Genomic DNA, 14,823 nt, shown 5'->3' on the forward strand with positions numbered 1-14,823 from the left:
TAATCTTTCCAGGTCAGCTCTGTGTATGGATAAATATCTGCTACACTTAAAATACAGCAATTATTTGAGCACTGTGTGTTCCAGTGTGTAAATTCATGACCCACTGCAGTGTTTAGATGTGCTTTGTTAAATTCCCGAGATTTTTTTTTTTCTTCCTTCCACTTTAAGTATAGTTTTAACTTTGCCTGTGATATTGAGAGAAAGGGAGGGGGGAGAGAGAGAGGGAGAGATCTGAGGCAAGTGTTGTTTGTGTCCCATTGAAATGCAAGCTGACTCCTAATATGTTAAGATGTGCAAGCAGGGGGAAAAGAATAGAGAAGTGTGTGCAGAGGTGAAGAACTGTCATTGCTCTCCACTACTAAATAAGCAGAGTAGTCTGATGTCATTGTGACCATAGGAACAAAAAACTCCCACAGAGATGCTAGGCTTGATTACATCAGTTCATAAAATTGGCTGTGCTTTCCTCTTTGCACTACCAGCTTTGATGCAAAAGCTGATGTAATGCAAGCACACTTAGTAAAATAAAAGTGCAAAACAACCATGTTGTATTTTTTTAGCTTTGGAGAGGAATCTTTGTCATTGAAGGCAGCAGTGTTTTTGCCACTCATTTTGGTAGGTACCTTTAGTAACAGTTGACTAGATGACATTCAGCCGGACCGGCAGAGACATTTCCATCTTTTGATGCTGCTTCTAGCACAATTGCTAGTTGAAAGGGAGTATTTTACTTCTTCATCCTCTTTTACATATACACAGGAACTTGAATAGAGAAGAATGGAAATTCTGCATTATTTTAATGCATTGAATTGTGTAAATTTATTTCCTTTTTTTTGTTGTTGAACTTCCTGCTTATTCTGCCAGCATATATGAGAATTTGAATGGGTCCCATTAAGAATGCTTACTGAAGCAGGATTCCCAGCTTGCTTCAGTGGGGGGCTCTGGCTCAGTTAGGACACCTAGACCGGCTGATATTGAAACATCTGCTATTTATCTTTGCAACTTGTTTCAGGGATATGGGTAAAAAAAATGTGCATTCTTGTAGAGCTATTTACAAAATGAGAGCTTGAATCTGTTTTGATGTAGGTTAATGACACATGAATACTTATAATTAAGTTATCTTGGGGTTTATCAAACACTTATTTGCATTGCAGAATTTTTAGACTGTCTCTGTTAACCAGTTTTATGTTGATAGCTACAATTTATTCCATACATTAAATCTGAGTTTTGTACTTTACCAGCATAGTTTGGCAAGTGTTTGAGTGTGGGTTTGGCAAGTACTGAGAAGGTGTACGCTGAGTAATGCTTGTAATAAAAGTGAACCATTAAGGATGTGAAGAGAATATACATGAGCATTTAACATACGAGAAATGGCAGTAACTATTCTCCATTATTGTCAGCTATTTGTTTAGTATAAGGACAAATGTGGAGGAGGAGGATCAGCCTTGGAGAGGGGCTTAGCGTTGTGAAGGAGTGAGTGCATGCTGGGTCATTTTGCCACCAAAAGGCTATAACCATGTAAGCATAAAAACATCAATTTGTCATACTTACCTGAATTGTTGGGCTTTTCTCCTTCAAAACTCTGCCTTGCCTGCTTTGGAAAAAGCATAGTTAGGCGGTTTAAAATTTTGTTTCTTATGCTATAAAAATAGTTAAGAACCTTCTGTTAATACCATACTAAAATCATCAGACAGGTCTGTCTTTTACAATAGGAAATAATTTTGTGATGTAGTTTATTCTCAAACTAAAAAAAACCCCAGCTGCCAACAAAAGGCAGTGGAGGATAGTAATTTGTAGTTTTCCGTAGTATATAGGAAAGTTATATTTAAAAATAAAATAAAAAGGGGGGTGGGGGTGGGGGGTGGAAGAAGCAAGCATTCAAATTTCCATGGAAGCTCTGTGTTTATGTCAAGTACAGCAGCTGCACTGTAAACTCCCCTCGCTGGATGACCTCAGTCCTGAACAAGACAGACTGTTCCGGGTGCAGGTGTGATTACTGAATTATTTGTTCTGTTTTAGTGTTAGTCAGTTACAGAGAGGTATTCTGGGTAAAATTTGTATCCACTGAATAAAGTGAATTGGTATGTTTGGTATTCCACAGTTCACTGTGTGCCTTCCTGCTATGGCAGAAATAGTTTATTTTATTCTGTTGAATTAGATTAGTTAAATAGGAGAGACAAGAGGAAGTGACTCCAGCAACAACCTCTGAATACATCAGGCAGGCAGAGAGGCAGGGTTGGACTGAAGATGGTGCAGGACATAAAAGATAGTTTTGACAGCTGACTTGTGATCTTTTTGAAGAGGTTTGTATATGCTGTTTGAATTGGGAGTTTTGTTTCTTCTCCATGCTTCTTGAGAAATAGAGCTGTGAAAAATGCTCGCTTCTAACACACGTATATCCAGTCCACCTTGGTTTGAATTTGACTATTCTGGTGAACCTGTCAGGGGTTAGTGACGCTACCTTAGAGCACATTGCTTATTGCCAGGTGTCAATACCTATTTATGCTTTGTGTGTCTTTTACCTCTTACCAGTTTATGAAGTTTTATAAAAAGGTCCTGTTCCTTCATTTGTGTTTGGTGTAGACTGCCAGGGAATAGGACTATTTGCACTGAAACATGTCTGCTTTTCTCATGCTTGTTTCCAACCAAACAAGTCCAATCAGGCTATGGGGAAGCCATGTTTATGGACACCTGATTATTATTTTTTCCCCATCTGTGTAGGATGTAGGCTTTTCAAGTATTTCTAGAAAGATGGGTGTAGTTTTCTCCAAATAATTAATAAGAATGGCAACATCTGCTTTGGCAACCGTTAAAGAGAGAACAATTTATTCACCATAAGATGTAGGACTTCAGAAGCTAAGGTCCACCTAACAGTTTTAGGAGGTTCTCCCTTTTATCACCTGCAGTGCAATAAAGGAATATAGTGTTCCAGGTGAATTGCAATCCTGTAAGGGTTACAGAGGATGGTGGCAATAGTATTACTCTGCGTTTGAGATCTCAGTCTTCTATGGATCCACTATCCTGTTACTTCTCTGTAAAAACATGGTAGTGGCATGACTGTTGGCTTCATCATCTGAGGTACAGAGTATTAGGGTAGAAATGTGTTTGAGAATTTGATAAAAATTATTTTACAGTGAAAGATTCCAATGCAAATAGCAATGTACTCATAAACATTTATTTTTATGTTAAATGAGCATACCATTGCACTGTGTTCTTTAAATAAGAAATAGATGAAAAATGGAGGCAAAGTTGCTGAGACAAACTGGTTTTAAATACTGGTTCTTGTTTCTGATCCAGTGCAATTTCTTTAAATGATCTAACTGAAGACACATAAGGAAATAGATGAGATATCTCTGCTGATTTAAGAAGGGGTTTAGGTGACTCATGAATGATAAACTAGCTTGATTGGCTGGTACAAGTTAAATGAATGTGTAATCAATGTACTCATAGTATAGCATGGTTCTCGAGCATAAGTGTTGTCTGCTAGCTATTTTTCTTTCAAGCAGTCTAAAGCAGACAGATCTTCCTCATGAAATCAGTAATGCATTCATGGTAGGACTTGGAAACACATCAGTGTTTCTAATGGTGGGAAGTAGTTAAAGAGGGATTTGGCTGGGTCAAGGACAGCTCAAACACCACCTACTACTGTTGGTATTGGGAGTAGTGAGACACTGTGGTAAACAGCTGGTATTTCTCTTGAGTCATTCATTCTTCTGTTCCCACCTGATCACTCTGTCTAGGGTGTGTGGGTGACCAGGTACATTTCTAGGCAGAAAAGTCATTAAAAATGATGTCACAAATCACAGTCATGTTATGGGGGAGAGGGGACATGGTTGCATCCTTCTGTTACCCCTTTTGAAGCCTTTATGCACTCATCTACCTGATGTATGTGACCATCAGTAAAAAGGGTACGGGAACAACGTATACATGGTCAGTTATTGTGCCTCACAAAGATGTGATAGCTTGTATTTTTAGTCTCACCTGTCTGCTAGTATGCCAAGCCCTAGCCTACAGACTCATACTGTAAGGTTCAGGAAGAGTCTTTCCCAGAAAGAGAACTATGAATGTCTTTTGTATTTATGTATTTGTTCACCAGTCTGCTTTCTGGAGGGTATGGCTGGGTTTAGCCTAACGGAGGCTGATCTGATGCATTGAGGGTGTAAAGGTTAGGTGTGATGCAGTTAGGGGTATATTGAACTTCAGCTGGTATATAGCTTGTGCTTGAATCACTTCTTCCTCCTGTTGAGGAAAACAGGGTGCAATAATCCAGTATCAAGGCTGTGTCTCATGGAGCTTGATGGAGGTTCCAAGTTAGCGTAGTTCATGGTGTGCTAGCTATTCTGCGCTAATAGCTTGTGTGTATGTTCTTTAGCACCAGTGTTGCACATTTTGCTTCAGAAAAGGCACCTCCATGTAGAAACTTAGGGCAAGGTTGCTACCTTAGCATGAAGTTACAGTAACCTGGGATAGCGTTCTGTGTAGATGTTCTTTTGTTTGTGTAAGGTAGAGCAGAGTCATCCAGCTTATTTTAGTAATAAATTCTGACACATCTGAGGTCATGGTGGCCAGCCCAAAAAAGGCATTGAAATACCACAGTAAGTGGGGTAGTGCCATTTAGACAAGTTTGGTATAACTTGAGATAAAGAAGAAATGTTTCTTTATGACCTTTGAACTCTTTGGCATGTCTTAATTATGTTCTTACTTGTAAGACAGTGAAGTCTGTAACTGCTCCAAAAGGAAAGCGTCTGGAAAGAAAATGAACTCTGTCTTTGGCAGATAAGTATCAGGTAACAGTGGCAGTGGGGGAGTTTCTTCATGTTAAGGGTATTTATCTGAATCAGTCTTGATGGACTGAGTTACCTGAATTTGGACTTACAGATGCAGAGGAACGAAATTCTCTTTGTGTCACTGAAACCAGAAGTGACTGCTTTTCATTTTTGTGTAAAGTGCTGTTGCTTTTGATATGCAAATGTGCAGTGCGCCCTATAACCTCAGTCTTCTAGAGAGCAAAAGGAAGGGCAGAGAAAAATGCATGTGGTGCAGGAATTCAAATGATAGTGAAACCGAGTTCCTACTCTCTTTCAAAATTCAGTCCTAAATTCCAATAAAGCAAAGAGAGATCAAATCAGTTTGGACTCCAAGGACAAGGATTGCCCTATGTTGATAAGGGACATGTGAGAATTTCTGCATGTAATGAATATAAAAGGTAACTGAGCTAACTGAATGTTAAAGCAGCTGTAGTGAGCAGTAATAGAACTGAGTGGGTGTAACTGAACGACAGCTCATCATATAATCATCATGTTTTCCACTAAAGCATCTCTGAAAAACAAGAAAGATGGTTAATACCTTTTTGTCTTCCTCTAACAAGAGACTTAGGTAATTATTTTTTGGAAACCCCTCATTGACATCTGGGCTACAGATATATATTTTGGGTGATAGAAGAGTTATTGCCTGTGGTTCAAAATATATTCTCCCTCCCCCACCTCATTAAATCATATGGAGAATTTCCCCTAGTCATTTTTCTTTTTTCTTAGTCATCTCCTCTTGTACAAAGGTCAGGTTTGCTCTGCTGGCATTTCACGATGCAGAAGTAATCGCTTAGCAAAGCACAGACTTTGGCATGTTTCAGTGTCTTTGACACGCTCCATTCTCTTTCCGTGCCCACCCCTCACCCTTGAGAAGCTGCTGGTGAGAAGCACAGATGGGCGGCAAACCAAGAGCTCTCTGAATGCGCCCGCTGGAATTACCATGGCTCAGCCACACAGCGTCGATGAGGCAGGCCATAGGCCGCCTTTCTTCTCTCTCAGTCCGCAGTTCTTAAGAAGCTGATAGAGGAGAAACAATCCTTCCGTGATTGTATAAAGAAGTAGTAGGTTCCTAGTCTTCACAGGAAGCTCTCGCTAACTTCTGAGTCAGTCTAGGGGTTTTTTTCAGTGTCGGGAGAGGGGCAACTAGAAAATGGCTTTATTTGGTGAAGTAGGTTTAGAAGGAAAATAGGTGTCCTGAGATGAAACTAAAATCAATAGGAGACTGTGCTGTATGCTGTGAGTCTTTAGGCATCAGTATGTTCTGCATGCTTTAGGTTTGCCATGTATTTTCTCATCCAGTAGTGACCAGAAAGGTCCTATCATGCCTGATCAGATACTTTGAAATATGGTATGGTACTACTCTTAGTGGGCTGTGGAGCTTGTCAGATTTTGTATCTAGAGGTGTGTTTTATAGTTAATCAAGCAATTCTTTTAAAAGTGAAATTGCTTTTATTATTTGTAAGGGTGAAGCTGTCCCTATTAAATTCATGAAGTGTAAAAAAAGTCTTGAAAGGTAAAACTATGGCTGTGTTTTTCCTGCACAGTCAGCAGTCTGGGTGGGTGGTGTACAGTGCGAAAGATTAACTTGAATTACTTGCATTTTATATTGTTTTAGAAGAGGGTAGCTCAGTTTGCAATTGCAGTGCACTCCATTTATTTGCTAAGGTTTGTACAGCTCTCTGGCAGTAGGCTTTCCCAGTGCAGTCCACCACTGAAGTGTCTGTACACTGGTAGAGGACTTTGCTGATAGCTTGCAGAGAAAGTTCGTAATGTAGCTTTGTTCATGTTGTGGGCTTATTGCTTGCGTATAAAACTTAGAAATAGCTTTTTTTTTCAGGAATTTATGGCAGGTAAGTTAATTAGAAATTATCAGAAATTAAGAAGATACATTTCAAATAAAAGTTACTCATCTTCTACCACCTAGGAATGAATGAAGGACACACTTCTAGATTAGTGAAAGGTGTAACTTTGTATGTCTGTAATGGAGTATGATAGAAAAGTTGTGACTAGAAACTGATTCGTGAAAATAACTAGTCATCAGGCACTAATTAAAGATCTGTTGTCTTGTACCAAAGTCTGAGAGGCTCATGGGAAATGATAATGAACAAGTAGGCAGATTTTATATATATATATATATATATATATATGCACAGACATAAAATATATTTTGTATATGTTAAACTGAAACACATTAATATGAAAGTTTTCAAACCACAAAAAATGAGTACCCAGAGGTAAGTCAGTTACTGTTAGCATTGTTTAAAGATGACATGTGTTGATTGATCTTCCCCTGAGATTTTTGTTTGTTTGTTTGTGTAATAACAGAGGTCGAAGTATTTAAAGGATGTCTATAGGTGAAGTTCATGGAAAACTTTCTCTGACCTCACTGAAGTTAGGATTTCTTCCTGTGTGTTCCAGAAGATCCTGGAAACACGCTGTCACATTAGTAACTGGGTGTTTGCTTTTGTGTGAATGGTCTAATGATGTCAGTAAAACTAATCATGCAGGTAGGTTTGTATGGATTTAAATTCTTCTGAACTCAGGAGAAACTAAATGAAGATTTGATTTTAAAAGTAACCTTTTCATCTATTAAGCCAAATGATAATAATTTTGAAACCTACATCAATGCACTTGCTGACTTCGCATTGTTCACAAAGAAAATTATATTCTATTTTATGGTAGTACTGATGGTGATGTGAGAGAGATAAAAACTCTTAGAATTGGAATTTTATGTTTGTGATTCAGGGTACAGGACAATTGTTGAGTTTGTAAGAAAAAAGTGAATTCCCATGGTAACAAAAAGCCATGACACACCATGACACACAATATTATTTATAAGATTTGTATTTTAGTTTTCAGATAATTTTTACTTGATCATTTTATGTGGCCTTTGTTTCAATTTTCTGGCTGTAAAAGGGGGAAAAAAAGCATTTTTCAGAAAGTAATTTGGAAGTCATATATCTGGTTTACACAGGGAAAAATAATTAAGATTTCAATTACATGTCTTAGGGATTTTGTATGTGTGGATATGTGACAGCATTTTTATTCCCTGAAACTTATTCCTTTAATGAAAGTAAGGCTACAGAAGGAGATTTTTATTGAGCTAAAAGGTGAAATCAGACAACTTTGTATTTAAAAAACTAACCCCAAAAATGTTTCCTTCGTGAATTTAAGCAGAAATGATATGAGTTTATCAGGCCAGGCACCTTAAGTATAAAATGTAACCCTTTTTTACAAGGTATTTTTCCCAGTATTGGAGTTCCTTTAATTCCTGTTTAAGAGGTTTTAATGCAAGTATATATAGATAGTTATGTAGTCAAGATCTATTTCTGGAGTTCAATTTAGATCCATACCATTTTTAACTTGCAAAATCTCCCTTATAACTAATTCAATTGAGAATTTTGAGCTTTCAGTGGCTAGGAAAAAAAGAGCTACTTATTTGATGGCATTTTAAAAAAATGGATATGTACAATAAAGTGTAGGTGTTCACAGTACTGGGGAGATAAAGCAAGCTTTATGATCTTGTATTTCTCAGTCCTGTTTACAGACTTGCTGAGAGTAGCTGGATGCACTTCTGATAGCGTGGAAGAGTCAGATTGTTTTAATGATGTTGTAGCTAGACAGTCAAATAATTTAGTCTTTCTTACACTAGGTAAAATATTCCTTGGCTATTGGAGAAAAGGAGGATGTTCCAATCCACTTTTGTTGCCCCAGTTTTCTAGGACAGGTTAGACTGTTGCTATTTCCACAGATTTTTAGTTGTGAGACTGAGAAGAAAAGTGCAGGTATGAGATGTGTATTTGGAAATTTCTTTGAAACACAAGCTGTGTACAACATGCAGCTAAAGCCCTCGGGCCTAAGCTGCAGCCCAGCTTGCTTTTATACTCTTAAAGGTGAAGACTGGTTTTTCAGCTGTCACCAAGTCAGAAGGGCCAGCCCTGTGAGCAGTTAGTTCAGCCCTCTGCGCAGTGGCAGTGGGCCAGCCTGTAACTAGCTCAATGGCAGTACACTGGAGCTGTGCATCTGCAAAAGGGGAGAGCTAATCTGCAAGGTCATTGGTACTACCGAAGAAAAGAAAGTCTTCACCCCGCTTGCTTCATGTTGCCTGCTTTGTGCTCGCAGTGGTTTTTTTGCAGACCCTTCTGTGAGTTGATTCAATCTGGCACAAAATTCTTCCAGCCAAAAAAATGTAGCAGGGATTATTTTTGTTGGCTGAGTCAGTGGCCCACAGACCAATTAGACAAGTGTCTCAGCAAATGAAAAGGAGCACGTGGCACCAAACGGCCCAAACCAGCACCACTGAGAAGGAAGAAGAATCCACCTTTTAAAGCTACTAAGTTGTAGCATCATCTTTGAGTCAGTACAGACTGGTTTTGGTGGGGAAGGAATATAAAGCAGATATGTGGAGATTGGGGATAACATTCATTGTTTGTCCAATTCAGATTTTCGTTATTTTATTTCAGAAGATAAGTGTTGATCATTCATAAACTTGAGAGTTTAGATTGCATAGCTTTCTAGCATGGGCCTGGAAAAGCGTCTCTTCTTTGTGTGATAAAGAAGTATGTGTTGTATATAAGGCCTTTAATTAAAAAGAGATTTTTCCGTTTAAAAAAGTGTCCTCAGCTTTTGACCAGTCAAACAACTACTGTGTTTTCCATGACTTCATGCTGTTACTACAGATGCTAAAAGTCAGAAGCAACAAACATAACTGAGAGGTTTATCATGTCTTAAATTAGAACTTTGGAAAAAAGACTGCTGCCTTAAAGTGGCACATGCTACTGAGAGCTAAAGGGAACATACAGAAAACTTCCCAAGGTCTTGGTGATACTGTTTCTGTCACTGCTCAAATACAGTAGCTTTTGCAAAAACCACTTTAGTACCTAACCATGGACAAAACCCAAGGTCTGCCAGAAACCTCCAACATGGGCATTTCCAGTATACCTGTGTTGTCCCATTACAGCCTTTCATGATGGAATTCATCCAAATGAAATTGTTCACAAAGGTCCTTTTTACGTTTTGAAGTTAGAAATCTTCAGCGTGTATGTTTCTTTGGACTAATGAAAAAACACATGTAACAATCCTCTGCATGACTGGCAGGGTATTTTATTTTCAGAGACAGAATTATCAGTCTGAGCTTAAACAGTAATATCATCAATATATTGGTAATATGCATCACATAATCAAATGTGAGAACATACAGTACTTATTAGTGTGTAATCCTTGAAGGTATTACTACACCAAAACATTCATTAATTGTTAGTGAGAGATTATCACACTTCAGTCATGCCATAATCGAGACACAGATTGAGTTTTGACAGCATTAATTACCTTCATAGGAATTTCCTGGAAATGTTTGATGTTCTTTCCGTAAAAACTTTCTTGTGATTGTTTTAGTTTGAATCTAGCATCATTTGGTTTTCTTTCCTTAGGTATGAATCATTTTGACAGATTCATCAAATATCTAAATCTAGAATTGAATACTGAGGTCAGATTAATTGCTTGTATTGGGAATTACAGTTTCATTTAAATGTGTAGGTCACAAGAGATAACTATGGCTTTTGCTATGGCCTCTGCTTTGAAAGGCAAGTTTTGTGTTTCCTTGCCGATTGCTTGTGCTGTTGCATGAATTTCACCCAGTTACGATGAGACTAGTACACTTCTTGTCATTCTCCTAACCTGTTTTATTATCCAATGGATACATGCAAGTGTCCAGGGATGGTTTTAGCAGGAGGCAGAGTAACCAGAAGAGACTTTTCACTGTAATCTCTTAAGTATAACTTTTTTTTACTTCACATTTTTTCTACCTAGAGAGCACTTTGTTCTGGCTAGTTTTTAACTTCTACAATTAAACCAACTGTTTTTAATGGCACTTCAGAGAAATAAATGGGCACTTTGGACAGTGATACTCTGAGTGGTTCTTCCATGTGTGCTGTTTCTAGAAGTGTTAATTGAGTTTTGTGAGTGTCAAGCAATTCAGCAGGATGTGAGGGCATCAGAACAGCACAACAGGCTTGGACTCTCTTTTTGTTTCCACCAACAGCATTACTGACGCACCACTTGTTCTCAATGATTTGTGTGTGTGACTATAATGTGTGTTGTGAATGAAATGTTGCTGGTGGAAAGGAATCAGACGAGCTCTCAAAGATCTTGAGCACCATTATTCATCTATTCATCAATTTTCGCGTAGCTATGTGTACTTGTACAATCTGCACATAACAATATAAACACTACAGTGAAATTGAAGTGAATTTGGGGTAATGTTTCCATCTAGGCATCTGAAATAAAGACCTTGGCAGAGTGAAAAAAGTATCTGGACAACCTCTTATAAAACCTATCTTAATTTGGCATTTTGGATTGTTTCTTATACTGCTCGGAATCAAAGGTGTGATATCTTTAGTCAAAAATGTTCGTCCAGTTTTGCCTGTGGACTTCAGTAGACATTTGTAAAAATGTGCATGTAAGTTCCTGACTGTGTGGAATTGCATGTTGATTTTTCACACTTTAAATTGTTATTTTTGTGACCACTACCATTTCCAAATCTTCTTTATGAACATGGAGTGCATTTAGTTCTTTCTGGTCAGGTTACCATAGATGTTTTGCCATCTCAGTGGAATTTCAAAAAAAAAGTGAATTTAGACAGTATTCTAAGTGGCTGACATGAGTTAACCAGGTGAAAATTCAACTGAACCTGAAAAGCAGGTATGTCTTTAAAAATGACCAGTGAAGTGTTTTATGTTGAAATAAATTTGTGCAATAACATATACTAGGAAAAATACAGCTGAGAGTGTGGAAGAGGAAAATAGAAAAGAGATTTTATTAGTCTTTCTTTTTATAAAACAAATATATTTTACAAGTACATACGAATAAATCTAAATATATATATGAATTCACTAAGAAAAAACCAAATTGTATATCGTGAAGAAAGTGTAATATGTTGTAACTAGGAGGAACAAAACATTCACAGAATTGGGAAAAAGCATGTATGAGAATGAGAGCCGTAAAAACTTTTCAAGACACGATGTTTGATGACCTTGATTAATTGCTCTTAAACTAACAGAGAAGAAGACTTTAGTCAGTGTCAGAATGATTGATATTTGGGCAGAGGATCACTGAACAGGCTTTAAAAGAAGAGTATGATCATTTTAGCTCTCTTGACAGGTAAACCAGATAAAAAGCTACATAAACTGCAGCATACTCACATATCCAGTCAGGAAGAAAAACATGATCATATAGCTCTTTAAACCACTCAGGTCCATGCTTCATGGTTAATTTCATTAATATTGAGGATTCTTTTAGATCAGTCTGCAGTGCTTTGTTGTTGTTGTTGTGTTTATATTTTGTTGTTGGTTTTTTTTCAAATCATATGACTTTTTTTGAACAGAATCAGTAAATCTCAACCTGTAGATGAATGTTTCATGAGCAGAAAGGGACTATATGCATTGAATCAGTTGGAATAATTTACTCTATTCTGTCATTGATGTAGAACATACAGTCAAACTGGTATACAACCAGCCCTCTATACTAGATTTTGAGATATATTGCCTTCGTTTCTCTGAGCCAAACAGTAAGGGGGCTGCATTTCTAAGAAGCTGTCATCTGATGCACATAGCTCTGCAATAGCAAAGTCATCTCAGCCTTAAGGTGTACCATTTGGGTTTATCAAGTTACCTTTCAGAATCCTTATGTCCAGGTTAATGTGTGCCAGTGGGCAGACAATGATTCCCTCAAGAAAGCTTTGTTTGTGTTTCTCTATTTCATAATGAATGTTTCTTTTGTTTAATCTGAATTGGATTGGGTCCTGGCTGAAGTTCTTGATGAAAAGCTATTGTGACCTCAACAGTGAGATACTGAAATGCTTATAACAATCATGGGAATGGTCAAAGCTGGAAGAAAGAGATTCTTTCTTTGTAATTGTGCTGCAGGTTAAGATTCCGGGGTCAAGGTGTGTAGTGGGAATGATAAATGGATGCAGAACAGTACTTTAATGTCAGTTTTGGAATAAAACATGTTCTGGTCTTCTCTCCATTCTCACAGGCACATGATACTGCAGAGCTTCAAAATCAGAAATCAAATCAGCTGGACTGTTGCCTCCTGCCTTCCTAAATAGGTAAACATATTAGAAACAGAAACAGGGGCCTACCTACCTCATTCCTGTAAGTAGCTATAAACATCCTCTCCATCCCCCAAATTAGCATCTGTCATTTATTTGTTTTGAAATGCTCAGCATAAGGGGTCTTGCAAAGAAAACAAGAATGTAATTTGTTTTCTGGTTGACAACAATTAAGTGTACCCAACCAAAGAAACCAGCTAAAATTATTAGCAAGCTAACAGCATACCTATTGCCTGTGGCAACACAGAGCTGATGGGTGATGCCGTGTTACTCATTAAGTTAATCTTTATCTGTGCTTCCTAAAGCCTGGATGCTAAATAAGTTCCTAAAACCATCCATGTCATTGCCACATTAAACTGCTTCGGCAGTTGATCCATCACTGCAGAAGTCCTGGTTTGGGCTTAGTTCTTTGATTTTATATTTCTTAAGGTGCAGCCCATTGTGATACTTAAATGGAAGATCACTGTAGTAATAACCTTGCTAAGGACAGTGAACTGATCAATATATTTGCTAAATAAGTGGTGTTTAGCTGATTATCAGCTGCTGTAAATTGCTATTTACTTGCTGACTTCTCTGTCTTTTTCTAGGGAGAAAGTGGGTTTACTGGTGTGGATGCCTGCTTCATTTGCTTCACCAAAATGAGATAGGGCATGCAGGAGAGAAGGGAGGTTTTTGCAAGTAGAATTTGCAAGTAGAACCTACCATGGTGAGTTGGATTTGGTCCATGCTTCTGCTACAGAAGTTCTCAGTGATGCTAAATACATTGCTTAAACAAAAATTTGCACACAAATGTTTCTTGTTCCCTGGAAGTATGTTACACGTATTGCTTCCTTGGCAGCAGTGCTGGACTGAGTAGCTCTTCCCTACTGCTTTTTCTTCCCCTGCCATATTAGGTCCACAGAACTGCTTGAGAGGACTTCAATAACTAAAGCAGCAAACTAAAGGGAGCTGAAAATAATTACTTTCTACCATGTACATGAGAAAAATACGAGGAAAAGTGGTCTGTAACCTTGATTTGACACCACAAGGTCTGTCTTGAATGTTACACTGAAAATGAAGTGCATAGGAGCTAGATTTTTAATTTTGAGTTGCTGTATATCCTCAAAAATTGTAATAAAGCGCAGGGACTCAAACTAATAATACTTTTTAAACTGTCTTCCTTGGCTCAATTTCTAAAATGGTGTAGTAATTGCACACCTTACAGGCACATTCTTAACTAAGCTCATTATTGTTTTGAGACATGTATGTACTGAACAGGTGATCATGGAAGGAGAGGAAAAACATCCTGAACTTCCCTTCAAGAGGGCCAAAAGGTTACAGTAAGTCAAATTCCTGGGGCCACACTTGCGTGGTTGAGTTCAACTGAATATTGAAAAATCTGCTGACCAAGTGAGCCCTGTTGATTCTGCAAAATGTTTAAAAGCAGGGATCTTGAGTGAAAATACAAGAGTGAGGGTATAATTAAAGGCTGTATTATAATGCTTACTCACAAGAGCATGGAACAAAAATTCTTCATTTTTGCATTTACTAAATTTGATCTACAGGGACTTATGGCCAGGATATTCTTCTAGCACCTTTTGGCTGTGCATACCATTGGGGAAACCATGGCCTTGAGACCATGGCATCTGTTTTTCAGTTTGCTTTACAGAAGGGCCTTTTCATTACTGGATAATAGAGAGATATGAACCTAACCACTTGCAGTGATACAAAACCCCAAATCATTCTACCGGATCATTTTATGCTTATTTTTTTTTTATATTCAGGATTACGTGAGCATCTATCATGAGGTAAGTTGACTGTAAGGCATGGATGATTGGGGGAGGCAGAGCTCAAAAATATCAAGACAGCACTTCTAGCAAAGCTTAGGGGACTTAGTACAGGCTCATGGTATTTTGAGTAGAAAGGAATCAG

General features: G+C 37.9%; 1 protein-coding gene across 6 annotated transcripts in view; it reads left to right on the top strand.

Moving 5' to 3' along the window:
* Positions 1-14,823, top strand: part of OTUD7A (OTU deubiquitinase 7A) — a 146,914-nt gene that overhangs the window by 35,294 nt on the left and 96,797 nt on the right. For 5 of the 6 annotated variants that reach the window (XM_056346789.1, XM_056346793.1, XM_056346795.1 and 2 more), the window contains exons 2-3: positions 12,837-12,955; positions 13,500-13,618. The gene's annotated coding sequence lies outside the window, so the exon portion shown is untranslated. The remainder of the gene's footprint in view (positions 1-12,836; positions 12,956-13,499; positions 13,619-14,823) is intronic. The other variant, XM_056346791.1, reaches the window with a different exon arrangement.

This window comes from Falco biarmicus, chromosome 7 (genome assembly GCF_023638135.1).
Source record: "Falco biarmicus isolate bFalBia1 chromosome 7, bFalBia1.pri, whole genome shotgun sequence".
NCBI lineage: Eukaryota > Metazoa > Chordata > Aves > Falconiformes > Falconidae > Falco > Falco biarmicus.